Below are 13,555 nucleotides of genomic sequence, written 5' to 3'. Positions count from 1 at the left end.
CGGGACGCCATTGTTATGGACGCTGCCACTCTGTATTTCCCAAGTATGGACTTTCCCTAAAGGACTGTTCTTATGTAGGTATAATAGGACCATAGCAATTAGTGTTATTTAGGGAAAGGAAATTTTACCCTGTTGCATCAGTTATGCCAAGTCTACAGGAAAATGGTTTCAATTGTTTTGAGACTGGTCTGAAGTTATTTAAAGAGGTACATGTTGGGTCTTGGGTATTCCTAAGAACCTGAAACTACGAAAAAAGCAATATTGGGTATGTGTAAGACCACTAGGGAAGGTTAACTCACAAGGTAGGGAAGAGGAGGTAGTTTTCAAAGTTAACCGAAGAGTGCAACTGCTACAGCAACCAGTCTTTGGCTTGGCACCTGGTTAGGTGAGAGGTCCTTCGGTAGCAAGGGATCAGTGCGCTGACTCCCTCCCTATCTGTCCATCTCCTCTGGTCACTGGGAGCAGAAAAGCATTATGGATATCTAAGATCTGATCACTAGGTAAGGGAAGGAAAGAGTCAATGAGCTAGACGGGACTCCATTCTGTTTTTGAGAGTAAGGTAATCGAGTTAAGCTGGATTGGCGGAGTGGGCGAAGGCCCCTTTACAGTTAGAAGCACGCCCCTAGGGACACACTTAACCCCTGGATCTCTAATAAAGTTAACCCCTTCCCTGCCAGTGTAATTTTTACAGTAACAGTGCATATTTATAGCACTGATTACTGTAGTAATGTCACTGGTACCCCCAAAAGTGTCAAAGATGTCAGTCAAAGGGTCCGATCTGTCCGCCGCAAAGTCGCAGTCCTGCAAAAAAATCGCATATCGCCGCCATTACTAGTTAAAAAAAAAAAACAACAATAAAAATTACATAAATCTTTCCCGTAGTTAGTAAACACAATAACTTTTGCGCAAACCAATCAAAATACGCTTATTGTGATTTTTTTCACCAAAAATATGTAGCAAAAAACAAATTGGCCTAAAATGTTAAAAAATTTTGATCTTTAAATTTTTTGGGGGGGAATTTCATATAAAAAAATTTGGAAAATATTGTTATTTTTTCAAAATTGTTGCTCTTTTCTTGTTTTTAGCGCAAAAAGTAAAAATCGCACAAGTGATCAAATACCACCAAAAGAAAGCTCTGTTTGTGGGAAAAAAAGGACATTAATTTCATTTGGGTACAGCGTCGCACGACCGTGCAATTGTCCGTTAAACTCACGCAGTGCCGAATCGCAAAATAGGCCCTGGTCATTGAGCAGCCAAATCCTCCGGGGCTTAAGTGGTTAAGGGCGTTTGACTTTTTTTTTCTGCCCCTAAATGCTCCTCTGTTAGCCTGTTATCCTTGACCACAGTGGGGTTTACAGGCCTTTAGAGGCAGAACAAAAAAAACCTATCACTTGCACATTTAGGAGAGGTGCGTTTGGCCAGAAAAAACACCTGATGTGCCTAAATGCCTGTAAGCATGCCGAAATGCTAGAAGAGCTTAGCACTTGAGTGTTCATTCATTTCAATGGCCAGAATAAATTAATATTTTGGCCAATTAAATAAATGAATGCCAAAATGCTTGATGCGCCTGAACATGTTTGAAAAACATAGCTTTCGGCGCATTTTTTTGTCGGTCAGAAGAAAGGCGTTCAGAAGAGCTGGGCAAACGCCCAGTGTGCATTAACCATAAAATCTAATCAGGTTCTACTACATTCATGAATGGTAATCAGAAACATTTTGGCAAGAGGAGATAACAGGGTTGGTAATTTATCACTGTGTTGCTGCTCACTAATTCTCTAATGATCAGGCTATGAGCATAGGGGTGACACCACAATATTCCTCAAATCTGGCAAAGGTGTATGAATCACTAAAGTGACTAGACAAAATACAAATCCTTTGGCAGATAAGACAGTTCGCATATGTGTACTTCATCTGTGTACGTTGTATTAATTAATACATCATTATATGTATTTTTGTTTAAATGCAAGTGGTGTAAGTACTTAGAGCTAAATCTGAAAGAGGATGTCAAATCTGAGCCTATTGCTGGCAATGGCACTGTCCGAATCGGTGCGACGCCGCACCGATTCCCAAAAGTTGTTTCTGTACATTTTTGGCGAATTCAGGGGGAGATTTTAACAGACATCTGTGTAGGAACCCGCACAGATGTCTCTCAAAACGCCCCCCGAAGTCGGACTGAAAATGCCGGTGTGAAATTGTGCAAGTTCAGCTGAACTCACACGATTTCAAACCTGCCCTCAGTGTGAGCCTACCCTGAAAGAGAGATGAGCTCATTAAAGTGGATCTTCACTGCATCTGAGCACCACAAACCAAAAACACTATTTCATTAATTTTTAATATTGAAATTAAACTCCCCCCTCCATTCATGTTTCTATAGTTTATTTTGTTGAGAAATCACCTTGAAATACAACCCCATAGCATTTCTGACCATCTTGAGTAGGGGCATATGATTCTTGTAGCATTTACTTTCTAGAATCCATCTGCCCTTAGCTCAAGCATGCATGCAGGGGAGTGTGCTTAACAAAGAAAATCCCTCCTCCTCTCCTGAAGACTCCTGGGATGTATGACATCAATTGCTAGGCAAGAAACCAGGAAGTAACTGAAGAAATGTAAAAAAAAAAAAAAAAAAGAAGTAAATATGATATACTTTCCTATGTATTTACTAATGCTAGCAGCATGATAAAGAAAAATAATCAATGTTGATTGGGAGAGTAAAGTTCCACTTTAATGTGTGACTTCTTTTTCTCTGTCCAGTCAAAAGCTGGTGAGCAAGTAGAAAACCTGCATACTTGCCAACTGTCCCATTTTGCCGGGACAGTCCCGGCAAATAGGAGCTTGTCCCGGGTAATTTACATTGTCCCTGGAAGTGCCCGTTAATCGGGCTGCCTGTGAATGCATGTTAAAGGCAGCGTTTGCTCGTAAGCAAAAAAAAAATAAATGGTTGTGGGCCAACATCGTAACTGCGCATGTGCCGTTCCGGCGCCTGCTGGGTCAGGAAAGCTCATACAAGCTCAGCGGGGCGGGTGCATGCGCATTTACGTAATGGTGCCGCCTGGCACCATTTTTAAATCAAAGGCACTCGTTCTCGGCAGCGTCTCGCCGGCCGCCACAGCAGAGGAGACAAGGACCCCTGGAGAATGAAGACACATTCACAGACGTGAAGGTAGGTAGGATTGAAGCAACAATCTTATGTGTAAAAATATCTGACATGTGACTAAAGTGCCAAATGTGCTCAGGTGTGACCATACAAAAAATGTAATATGTAAATATAAATAAAGTGCAAAGTGTAAATAAGTACGATAAACCTAATTATACCAGATAATATAATTAGGTTTTATTGTACTTATTTACACCTTGAACTTTATTTATATTTCCATATTACATTTTATGTATGGTCACACCTGAGCACATTTGACACTTTAGAATTGTGATGAGAATTTTAAACTTTAGGCAGAAGTAGTGCAGCTGAATGGGAGGATCATTCCAACTCTGCTACTTTGGCCTTAAGTTTGAAATTCCCTTTTCAATTTCTTGTAATTCTCTCTTTATGGAGTAGACCCTATAATCTGTTAAGTAGGCGGAGAGTAATTATGCAGAGTGGGCAGAGCTTTGGGGAAGTGGGTGTGGTAAGTAATTGATGGCTGTGCTGCACAGTGTCCCTGGAATTTTTTTTCAAATGTTGGCAATTGAACCTGTGTTACTTAAAATGGTATTAAAACCAAAAATAAAAATGTAATTCATTGCAGTTTAAAGCGGTTGTAAACCTAAAATAAAAAAAAAAAATAATAAAAAAAAACCTGCAAAGCAAAGGCATAATGAGCTAGTATGCATCGCATACTAGCTCATTATGAATTACTTACCTTAGAATGAAGCCCCGACACGGACCCCCGGACACCGCTGCGGGCGCTGACATGATCCCATGGCGTCTCTTCCGGGTTCGGCGGCTCCGGCGCTGTGATTGGCCGGAGCCGCGATGATGTCACTCCCACGCATGCGCTCGGGAGTCATTTTCCGGCAAGCTCCCGCCAAAGGAAGCTGAAGGTCCGCCAGACCTTCGGAGCGCATGGGCCGCTCGCGTGAGCGGCTGCATGCACTGCAAATATCTCCTAAACCGTGCCGGTTTAGGAGATATTAATTGTACCTACAGGTAAGCCTTATTATAGGCTTACCTGTAGTTAAAAGTGAAAAAAAGCGGTATACTACCGCTTTAACAATTCAATGTGGTGGCTGCAATAGTTTTCATTTTTAGGCTTTTTTTCTTTATTTCACCTGGTTATCTTGCTAGTTTTATACTAAGTTCACATACTGTATATGCAGATGTGGGAATGCATGAAAATCGCACACCACATCAGTAGGCAAACTGCGTTGCTATTTAGCAGACACTCGGGGTGCCATTAATTCCTATTGGCACCCCCATGCATCTGAAAACATAGTGCATTTTTGGGTGCAGGAAATTGCATGATGCGATTTCCATGTGGCTGCAATGTTAAAAAGATTCAGGGACCTTTTTCCTGTGTTTCCTGCAGGTACAGCAGCCCATTTGAATGGATAGGCTGCTGTGCCCATGCAAACGCGAGCTGTACTTAGGGTGGTGAACCTAGCCTTAGGGTGTCTGCATTCTGGAAAAAGTAGTGTAGTGGTGTGCCCCTTTATCCAGATGCAGGTGCAAGTCCCTTTAACTCAATTCCCCACAATCCTCTGGGCTCCCAGCATCCCCTGAGTTCCAGGACACGCCCAGGGAGTATAAATGCCAGCTCCTCCCAGCTTCCTGTGCTCAGAGAGATCCTGCCTGATGGGACAGCAGTGACTGGGCAAGTAAGCTGTCCCCAGGTGCTGGGTCCTCATTCGATCAGTCTGGTGTGTGGGCCACCAGCAGTGAGCACAAGAGCACGCAGCATCTATCCAAGCCCCAGTCACTGGAGAGGACTCTGTTACAGTCCATGTGGAGAAGTTTTCCAAGCAGTGGGTTGGTCCTATCTACGGCCCCAGAGCCTTCTGACCGAAGTCAGCATCAGCAGTGCCTGTGTGAAGTCTGTGCCAGCAGGAAATCCCCTCAGCTCACAGTCTGCTGAATGAGCAAGTAATCTCTTGGAACACGTGAGAATCTACTGCTCTTTATCCTATCAGTAAACTGAACTCAGAGCACTCTGCTGCCATCTAGTGGCCATTAGTAGAACTGCAATATAATTGTTTTCATACTGTATGTGTTATGCCTGTTCCTCCCTTCCTCATATTGCTGTTTTGTACTGCAAACTTGATCTCCTGTGTAATCTACCTTCTACATTGTTAAGTAAAGTAGAAATTGCACATCACCACTGGTCTGATCATTTGGCTGATACCGTTACATAACAGTAGTAAAGCAGACACCTTTGGACAGAAGCATTGTCTGGGGAGATGGCGATGTACAGCTGGCCACAGATGGATCACAATCTGGCAAGTTCAGTGGGGACTGGCCAAATCTTGATCCGTGTTTTAACCTTTTGCAATTTGTCAAATGGACTTGTTTAAAACTTTTTCTAGATCACTGGAATGGGCTACAGCCTCTGATCAGTGTATTCTGACAGCGAGGAGTCCTGCTCTCAGCATATAGTGTCCCAGTTGGGAGCAGTCTTCTATCCACCTCACTTGTGTGAAGGAAAGAAAATGACCCATCTATGCTTAGACTAGCATGATGGGTCCCCTTCCCCCCTTTCCTGGCCTGCCGGGCTGCATGCTCATGTAGCACCCTACAGATAGGTGCTAGGTAAAACTACTGTATAGTGGGCCTTGTCTGTCTAACAACAGGGCTGTGATTTATCTAGTCAGGGTGTCAGGGCTTCCAGATGTGCCTGCTGAGGGAAGAAGTATCCCCACTGGCTTCTGTGAAAGGCTTCTCATAGGGCAGTGTGGGAAGCCCAATCAGGGGACACATCCCAGCTTGTAACTTCCCCAGAAGGCAGACAATGCTGCAAGGGATTCTGGGAGTGGGTATCAGTTTGGGGGGAAGTGCGTGGCATGGTGTCTTTGGCGGGAGCAGAGTCCCAAGAAGGAGAGTGCAGCTGTCTCTCCGCCTGTCTGAGGAAGGTGGATGGCTCGAGGTGTCGCCTGAGAATCCAGAGAGTGCTGAGTTGAGCTGAGGGGGGAGTAGGTGTGCCGAGAGCCTGCGGAGAGAGAGGGGTCCAGTCCCAGGAAAGCCTACACAGGTCTTGAGTATTGCGGATTGCCCCTGGGGGTCTCCCTAGAGTCAGAGGGGACCACTCTGGAAGAGGTTCTGGGATCCAGTGTCAGCTAGCTGTAAAGGGGGTACCTAGATTGAGGACCCTGAAGTTGTAAAAGGGGTACATAGTTAGTGGACCCTGAAGAGTTCAAGCAGTAAAGGGGGCACCTGCAGTCTGGGCCCTGAATTGTATTGCATGTGCCAGTTACAGTGATAGCTATTTGGAGTTCTACAAGATACTACCTCAAGCTGTGCCAGGCTGGGGAAAATATTCAGAGACTTACACAGTGAAACAGTGTCAGGAGTACTACAATTCTCAGTCTTGGATCTACTGGACTATAAGTCGTCGATTCAACACTTCATCTGTTATACAGAGTGTTCTCGGAGTTAGTGAGCGTTGACTGGCGCCGGCTGGCGTCAGAGGAGCGCCAACGGGCATTTTTCAGGAACGAAGTCCCAATTGTAATTAGTTAAAGCGAAAGGAGTATCCCACTCATTCCCTTCTCCCATCCCCTTAATTTATAATAAAAACCACAAACAAAGATGTCAGAGTTGTCACTGCTTCAGTTGTTACACCTGGGGACTCAGCTCACATGGGCTGGAGAGGATTCCGGTACTAATGGCAGCCCCACATCAAGCCATAGGCCTGGAAATCTTGCTACACTCAGATAAGGGTCTGGTACGGATTTTGGGGTAGACCCCACGCTGTTTTTTCTTCTATACATTTTGCATTGCTAACATTGGCTCTGAGCACAAGCTGCATGTCACAATTCGGATCAGTTAAAGAGGTTGTAAACCCATACACTCTTTTTTTTTTTTTTTTCGACCTGAAAGAGAAACACATAATGAGCTAGTATGCATCGCATACTAGCTCATTATGCAATACTTACCTTAGTACGAGCACCCACCGTGCAGTCCGCTTACCTCTATGACGGGCGACATGTCCAGTCGCCCGTCTTCCGGGATCGCAGCATCCGGCCATCTGATTGGCCGGAGCCGCGGTGACGTCACTCCCGCGCACGCGCGCGGGAGCCGATGGTCACGGCACGGGACTCTGAAGGAACGGCACCAGCGGCCATTCCTTCAGAGCGCATGCGCCAGTGACGTCTCTGGCTGCATGTAAGGTAAATATCTCCTAAACGGTACATGTTTAGGATATATTTACAGTACCTATAGGTAAACCTTATCATAGGCTTACCTATAGGTAAAAGTGTCAGAGGAGGGTTTACTTCCTCTTTAAGATGCAGATCCGACTTGGATGTGACTTCCATTCAGTTCTATGTACTGAAATTGGACAGAAGTCTGAGCAAAGTAGTGCAGGAACCATTTCCAAAGTTGGCCCAGCACAAGTTGGACCAGAATGGAGGGCTCTTATAGGGAATCAATGATTTTTACATGTCATGCAATATGTACTCTCAAAGTCGGAGCGCATGTCGCACCAGTGTGAACCGGCCCTCCAACACATAGAATGTTTGTGGACTGAGAGGTGTCAGCCCTACACAGTCTTTTAAACTACTTAACCACTACCACTGTCTTCTTATACGCAGAATAGCGACTAATTGACTATAGCGACTAATTGACTTGTAATCTAAGATAAGAAGTGGGAGGGCAAAATAGTTTGAGATAACACAGGCAAGAGAGCACAGGGCACAGGACAGCTCTGTATTTTTTGCACTTATAAAACAGATATAACAAAATGTTTTGAATGGTATATATAGCAGACCAAAAGGGAGCAAATAAGAGAAGCTTATTGCTAGACTTTACATACACCTTTAGGCCCCATTCACACTTGAGTGTTTTATACATCAAAGCTTGAAGCTCCAAAACGCTCTACATCCAAAATCCCATGGTTTTCACACAGTATTGCTTGAAGCTTGAAAAAGTACATGAGCTTTTTTGAGCTTTAAGCCCTTAATAGACTTCAATGTGAGCACCTGAAAAATGCACAAACAGACATCAACAGACACAACTGTATGTGAATGTGGCCTAAAGAAAATGTGTGTTAGAAAAAGGTAAAACATATACTTGCCTTTACTTCTGCTTTTGCCAGCAGTGGTGCCTAGATGAAGGTGACATCATTCTTTAATCAGAAATATCCTGGAGAAATGCTAAGTAGACGAAGCAGCACTGTGCTGCAGCATCGTCTTTAGAGAGTCTGATTACTCAGAATTCAGTGGTATCTCACCAAAATCAGTTGACACCAGCTTTTCTAGTATGGAGGCTGTGTTTACCATGGATACCAATGGCCTTAGCTCACACCAGTAAAGTGCATTGCAGTGCAGTCAACAAAAGTAGAGCATGTTGCATGTTTTCTATATGGAATGCATCTGGAATGTAACAAAACACATAAAAAACACACCTCAATGTGCATGTCCTCAATTGAGATGAAAAAAAAGAAAGAAATAACGCGCCAGAACGCATCAAAAACGTACTGGAATGCATAAAAAACGAACATGCAGAAACGCATCCAGAATGCAGAAATTGTGGTGTAAACTGGCCCTTAATGTGTAATTTGCACTCTGTAATTTTATTTTGCTGGTCCTTGTTATCACGCTCTGTGAACCACACACTTGTTTGTAATTCTTTACTTTTGTATTGTTGAAAAATTTTAATAAATGATTATACAAAAGAAGAGTGCACCTTACATGCAAGGTTTATGTTAAAGCATATGTAAACCCAATCTCAAAAATCTCAGAAAATATTTTTGTAACTTAAAATAACAAGTCAAACTTTTTAAATCTACAGTTCTCTTTTTGAAATAATGCCTGGGGCTAACGAATACGCTCCCAATCAAGACCAAGGTCGCTTTCTATCTACAGTCATCGCCAGATTGGCTTCCTTTGGAGATCCTTGTTTCATCATGGGCGGAGACTTTAACATTGTTCTTTTCCCATCTGCGGATACTTTCTCTGGTAAGACTTCTATTTCTTCCTCAACACTTTCCCACATTAAATCACTGTTAAACTGTTGAAATCAATTGGTTGATATTTTGCATGTCCAGCAACCCATGGAGAGGGACTACAGCCGCTATTCGTTTGCTCACAACTCCTATAGTCGCTTAGATTTTTCTCGTGTTTCTTAATCCTAGCTAGATGTTCCTCTTCAAGCATCCCTTGGCCATTTTTTATGGTCTGACCATACCCCTGTCTACTTAAAAGTAGCCTGTCTGTCCACACTCCGTCCTGGTTTTTCATGGCTTTTTAACGATAATCTGCTTAAAGATATCCTTTGTGTGATGGAGGTAACCCAGACTATTCAGGAACTTTGTCCTAGATCACGCCTCAGACACCACTAGCCCTCTAATCCAATTGGAAGCTTTGAAATGTGTTATCTGAGGTGTCATCATACAACATAAAAATTAGAGTCTTGTAGATTCGTCGCTTGCTCTCCACCAGTGGCGTAGCGTGGGTTGTCAGCGCCCGGGGCAAGGCATGTAATTTGCGCCCCCCCCCCCACCTGTGGAAGTCCCGCCCCGAGGGACGTAACGCATGCGGAAGGGAGGGAGGAGAGTCTGACGTCACCCGCAGTCAATACACTATACACACAGTATACATACAGTATACACATACACTATACACACAGTATACACACACTATACACACACTATACACACACTATACACATACACTATACACACAGTATACACACACTATACATACAGTATACACATACACTATACACACAGTATACACACACTATACACACAGTATACATACAGTATACACATACACTATACACACAGTATACACACACTATACACACAGTATACATACAGTATACACATACACTATACACACAGTATACACACAGTATACATACAGTATACATACAGTATACACATACACTATACACACACTATACACACAGTATACATACAGTATACATACAGTATACACATACACTATACACACAGTATACATACAGTATACATACAGTATACATACACTATACACATACACTATACACACACTATACATACAGTATACATACAGTATACACATACACTATACACACACTATACACATACACTATACACACAGTATACACACAGTATACACACAGTATACACACACTATACATACAGTATACACATACACTATACACACAGTATACACACACTATACACACAGTATACATACAGTATACACATACACTATACACACAGTATACACACAGTATACATACAGTATACACATACACTATACACACACTATACACACAGTATACATACAGTATACATACAGTATACACATACACTATACACACAGTATACATACAGTATACATACACTATACACACACTATACATACAGTATACACACACTATACACATACACTATACACACACTATACATACAGTATACATACAGTATACACATACACTATACACACACTATACACACAGTATACACACAGTATACACACAGTATACATACAGTATACATACACACACTATACACACAGTATACACACAGTATACATACAGTATACATACAGTATACACATACACTATACACACAGTATATACACACTATATACACCAGTATACACATACACTATACATACACTATACACACAGTATACATACAGTATACATACAGTATACACATACACTATACACACAGTATACATACAGTATACACACAGTATACATACAGTATACACATACACTATACACACAGTATATACACACTATATACACAGTATACACATACACTATACATACACTATACACACAGTATACATACAGTATACATACAGTATACACATACACTATACACACAGTATATACACACTATACACACAGTATACATACAGTATACACATACACTATACACACAGTATATACACACTATATACACCAGTATACACATACACTATACATACACTATACACACAGTATACATACAGTAAACATACAGTATACACATACACTATACACACAGTATATACACACTATATACACAGTATACACACAGTATACATACACTATACACACACTATATATACAGTATACACAAAGTATAAACACAGTATACACATACACACAGTATATATACAGCATACACATACACACAGTATATACACAGTATATATAAAATACACACACACCATCTAAATATCAGCCTGATTGAACACACTGCTGCTGCCCCCATTTCCTGGCATGCTGGTACTTGTAGTGCTCCAGCAGCTCACAGATATTGGATGTGGTAATGTAGAAGAGGAGGGGGTGGGCAGGTAATGAGTAGGGAGGTGTAGCAGAGATTGGGGGAGAAGATTAGGGCATGTCCTTCCTCCAGAAGCAGTGCACTGCTCCTCACATGAAATCTATCGATCAGCCTCAGAGACAGGAGGAGCCCTGCAAGAGGAAACACAGCCTCTGCCCTCCCCCCTCCTCAGCAGGGTAAGTACTGACAAGAATACATTTGGTTTATCTTCCCCAGCTCACCTTCTTCTATAAGGCTGCAGCCCGTACTCTCCTCTCTTCTCCAGCTGTCCACATCTCCTGCTCCGTTATCAAACAAGGCGCGCTGGGGAAGGGGGCGTGTACACTGTGATCCCATAGGCTGAGAAGGCAGTGAAGGGGCGGAGCAGCTATAGACTCTGAATCTTCTCCATGAAAGGATGTCCGTAACTGACATTTCAGGGACAGCACAGCCACCGTGACTGCGCCCCCCTGAACATTGCGCCCGGGGCGGCCCGCACCGGCAGCACCCCCCACGCTACGCCACTGCTCTCCACTATTGCCAGCCTTAAATCCACTCATAAACAGAACCTAGATCCTTCTGTTTATATTAACCTCTGAAATGCCCGGCACAACCTACGCTTAACTACTCGAATTCTCTTATCGCTTGTGACAAGGCCCGCAACTACCATTATTCTCTGGCCATTATTCTTTTGCCAATAAATGTGGCCAACACCTAGGAACCTTCATCCGTGGCCTCCACGTCACCCTATTCAATTTATGCACACTTCCGACAATAAAAAGATTCATAACACCCAAGGATTCACCTTCCTATTTCGGCAGTACTAATCTCAGTTGTATAATTTGATGCCACCATCGGGCGGTGGTTCATCCACTTCCTATCTGATGATATGCTGGCATTTATATTGTAAAGCGATGCGTAATCTGTTGGCGCTATATAAATCCTGTATAATAATAATACAATATAACTAAAACGGCTTTACCTGTTGTAGATACTTGGGATGCTGCTGAACCCTTGTCTGAACCAGAATTTTTAGGGGTCATCAAGGAATTAAAATCTGGCAAATGCCCTTGCCCAGATGGGTTCTCATCCAGGTTTTATAAATCTTTTACACCGCTCCTGGTCCCCCATCCTACTAGGGCATTTTAATTCTATTGACAACTCTACTTAACCTTCTAAAGGACTTTTATCTGTCAATATATCTATCCTCCCTAAACCGGGTAAAGACCCCTCTTAATGTAGCAGTTATTGGCCAATATTCCTTCTTAACGAGGACATTAAAGTGGATGTAAGCCCCATTCATGAAATTTGACCTAGCCACATATACTGTATGTATATTCACAGCACAGCTCTTCATGTTTCTGCCTATGTGCAGAGGGGGACTGTGCCTTTCCTCCAATCAGCTGTCGCACAGTGTATGGCAAGAATCCACACCCACAGGTGAATCAGGAAGAGAAAATTCTAGGACGTGCACTTTCTAAACAGTGTAGAAAGCTGAATACAGCACATATACAAGTAAAACATATGTAGAGAGATTTTTTTTTATCTCTGTGTATCATCTGAGGCTGTTTACTTTACTGGGTATATGTGAGGGTTTACATCCACCTTAAGTTATTCGCAAAAGTGTTAGCTAACCGATTATCTCCTCTTTTGCCAGAAGTCATACCTAAGGATCAGGTGGGCTTTGTCCATGGTTAAGAGGCTGGGGACAATACCATTAAGACGATCCACCTCATTTTTTATGTTCAGCTACATAACTTGAAAGCTTGCCCACTCTCCTTCGACCTTTGTCAGGGTAAATTGGCGCTTTCTACATCTATCGTTAGAACAACTTGGCCTTGGGAAAGACTTTGTTGATAAAGTTATGTCCCTTTATTCCCAACCATCTGCGTCAGTGCTAGTGAATGGCTCCCCGTACAAACCTTTTGACATATCAAATGGGACATGACAGGGATGCCCCCTATCCCCGTTACACTTTGGTATAGTTATAGAGCATTCAGCCCGGGTTATTAGACTGAATTATTACATTAAGGGTATTCAGACTTCTTTCCATCATAAACTCTTTCTATATGCAGATGATCTTTAAGTATACGTTCAACACCCACATACCTCCCTCCCCTCTCTTCTACATGAACTTAGTAGATTTGGGAAATTCA

The sequence above is a fragment of the Pelophylax lessonae genome (assembly GCF_965119305.1).
Source record: "Pelophylax lessonae genome assembly, chromosome: 2".
In the NCBI taxonomy this organism is placed as follows: Eukaryota; Metazoa; Chordata; class Amphibia; order Anura; family Ranidae; genus Pelophylax; species Pelophylax lessonae.
Note: the sequence above shows the minus strand (reverse complement) of the source record.